General features: G+C 42.9%; 1 pseudogene; it reads left to right on the top strand.

Annotated features, from left to right (window-relative positions):
- The first annotated feature begins 457 nt into the window (after positions 1–457).
- LOC147452477 (uncharacterized) lies at positions 458–1,828 on the top strand (annotated as a pseudogene).
- Positions 1,829–3,150: the final 1,322 nt, after the last annotated feature.

The following is a 3,150-nucleotide window of genomic DNA, read 5'->3' as shown; positions in this document are numbered from 1 at the left end:
AACAATGAGAGAGAGAGAGAGAGAGAGAGAGAGAGAGAGAGAGAGAGAAGAAGAAAGTAGTGCAGATTGCATATCTTATTAAGGTCACCATAACTGGCTTATTACAAAGAATGTCGGGTCTCCGAAGGGAAGCGATAAGAAGGGAGGATCTATGCCATGTGCTGCTATGGTTTACCTAATCGTTGCTCCGACTAGATGCACCACCTGGCGCTTCCTTATATAACCTCTATGGAGATGTGAATAGGCACCTACGGGGTGGCTTGTAGGAGAGATGAAACAGTTGCTTACTGGGTGGCAACCTAGATGAACTAGCCATCCACACGTCAGTAGCCTTGGCATCATTGGAACCTCTCCTTGATAGATAGTGAAAGCGGTTCACATTCCTCCTACTCAAAATGACCAAGTAACTACTATCATCAATGCACTACGTGTGGCATAAGAGAAGCGCTGATCGAAGATGGATGCACAAGGTGAGCAGGGAGCAGGGCAATAATGGCGGGGATGCGTAGTAGCATGACATGTTATGATGGAAGCCCATAGTCCATCCCTGCAAAGAAAAATGTGTGTAGCCATCATCGCTCACAGAGCTACAGGGAGAGCTCAACTCCCGTCTCTCTCTCTCTCTCTCTCTCTCTCTCTCTCTCTATATATATATATATATATATATATATATATATATATATATATATATATATATCACACACACACACACACTCTCTCTCTCTATCTCTCTCTCTCTCTCGAAGAGAGAGAGAGAGAGAGAGAGGTGACTTGACATATGTTGGAAATGGAGAGGTGACTCTCACTCTCTCTCTCTTTCCAACATATGTCAAGTCACCTCTCTCTCTCTCTCTCTCTTCGAGAGAGAGAGAGAGAGATAGAGAAATGGAGAGGTGACTCTCACTCTCTCTCTCTCTATCTCTATCTCTCTCTCTCTCTCTCTCTCTCTCTCTCTCTCTCTCTCTCTCTCTCTCTCTCTCTCTCTCTCTCTCTCAGAGAGAGAGAGAGAGGTGACTTGACATATGTTGGAAATGGAGAGGTGAAGAATTAAGATGGCTGGGGATGGTGGCATTGTGTGTCTCAATTCTACTTTCTCATCATCCTCTTATCGTTCCCCATTTTGGTATACCTTACCCGGCTTGAGTCCAAGTGGAAGTTGTGGCTACTCACCTCCTCCCAAATGACGGTGATCAGATCATTGCGAACAATGTTTAAAAAAATTGGGGATTAATGGGTTTTAACTTGCTAAAATTGTAAAATCTCGGTTAGATTTTGGGCTTACCTCTAAGAAAACCGAGAAATTTACACAAGTTTTAGTGTAACTATTGGCAAAAGCTTCAAATTTTCACCTAAATATCGGAAGAATTTCAAGTATGCCCTTATTTTCACGCGTTAGGAAAAATGTTTTTCTAGCCTTGATTGGAAAGCTCTTCTTTAGCTAGGCTCCATGTTTAGAAAGCTGGAGGGGATTGTAGCAGATAATGAGTCTTTCGCTTTTCCTAGTTGAAATACTTTGCTAAAAGATATGAGAATGACAATGGAATACAAAATGAATGAAGAGTTCTGTGGCCAAAATGGCGGTAATTGTTGGTAGTTGTGTGTGTGTGTAATTGGGGCAATTTTTGTTGTCTTTGGCTTGATGCAAGTTAGTGCATGTGGGATGTCCACATTGTTATGGTACATATACACTATGGGTGGTAAGAATGGTGATGGCTATGCCTTGCCTATGTTTGCCCTTGCAATGTTTTGTGCTATTAGGGGTGGGTTGTTGAATTTGGAAGGCCTCTTCAAACAGGAAGCCATTTTTGGAAAAGAAAAGCAAACGTAAGTGTGAGTTTATTGATTAGAACATTGAAATATCATGTGAAGTACACCAAGTTTGTTCTATATAAGGTCCTTTGGGGAATCGGTGCTTAGTGTCTCAACATTTGGATACTTAAAGTAGGGTTAGAGAGAGAGAGAGAGGGGGGGGGGGGGGGGGGAAGAGGGAGAGAGAAAGAGATTGAGATAGATACACTCCACACATGCGCCATCAAGGTGAGGTGAGCATTCAGTAATTGCACTGACCAAATGCACCATTGACTTGTGCACATACAATCCGAGCATGGCGATTGAAGATGGAGGGAATAGCACACGTGAGATCAAGGTAGGATGTGTGGATGGGGTTTCAGTTCATGCAATGAACATCTTCAAACGAGAACGATTGCCACGGGCGTTCTTCTAATCTTTCTGTCGATAGTTGTAATGGTTCTCCAATTTGAGCCATTGAAGATGCAGACAATATAGAGGCGGGCCACCCATGGAATCTCCATCAGTCGATCGGCTCTAAGTGGTGCATGTACGCACCACAAAAGAGGGAGAGATAGAAGGGGGAGAGAGAGAGAGAGAGAGAGAGAGAGAGAGAGAGAGAGAGAGAGAGGAAAAAGAGGAAGGAAGAGATGGAGATAGAGAGAGAAGGAGAGGGACGTACATAAAAAGGGGGAGGGGATAGAGAGAGAGAGAGAGAGAGAGAGAGAGAGAGAGAGAGAGAGAGAGAGAGAGAGAGAAGGAGTGGGAGAGAGAGAAATAGAGGTAGGAGAGGTAGCGGGAGACAGAAGGGGAGTGAGAGAGAGGAGATAAAGGGAGGGGAGATGGGGGGAGAGACAGAGAGGGAGAGGAAAAAAACCTTGCTCTAAAAAATCTATTTAAGGCAAGCTTTTTGGAGCGAGCTTTTTTTTTAATAGATTTGGTGAGTTGAGAAATATTTGGAATACATAACTCGCTCAAAACTAATCCCCCAATATTAATCACCATGGTTTTAATTTGAGCCATGAATGCCCCACTCTGTTCGTGCCTTGGTAGAAGAACATTTTTTATTGACGTGGCATACATGCATTGGCTGATCCTTCCCATGATCATGGTTTTATTTCCCCAAGAGATTCAATATTCAATGCCAAGTACCATTGGTTACTTCAAATAGTCATGGTTACTTCTCATGATCGTGGTTTTATTTCCCCAAGAGATTCAACATTCAATGCACTGCCAAGTACCATTGGTTACTTCAAATAGTGGCAGAATATCTGGATTGTCTTCAAAGTGATTGGTTATTGAAACATATGTTTGATAGGTTCCAGAATGTCTGAAGTCTTAAAACTCTAGTCGCCCTAATTT

The sequence above is a fragment of the Adiantum capillus-veneris genome, chromosome 8, assembly GCF_014529385.1.
Source record: "Adiantum capillus-veneris isolate H3 chromosome 8, ASM1452938v2, whole genome shotgun sequence".
Taxonomy (NCBI): Eukaryota; Viridiplantae; Streptophyta; class Polypodiopsida; order Polypodiales; family Pteridaceae; genus Adiantum; species Adiantum capillus-veneris.
The sequence above is the reverse complement of the archived record's forward strand: the minus strand, read 5'-3'. Positions and strand labels throughout refer to the sequence as shown.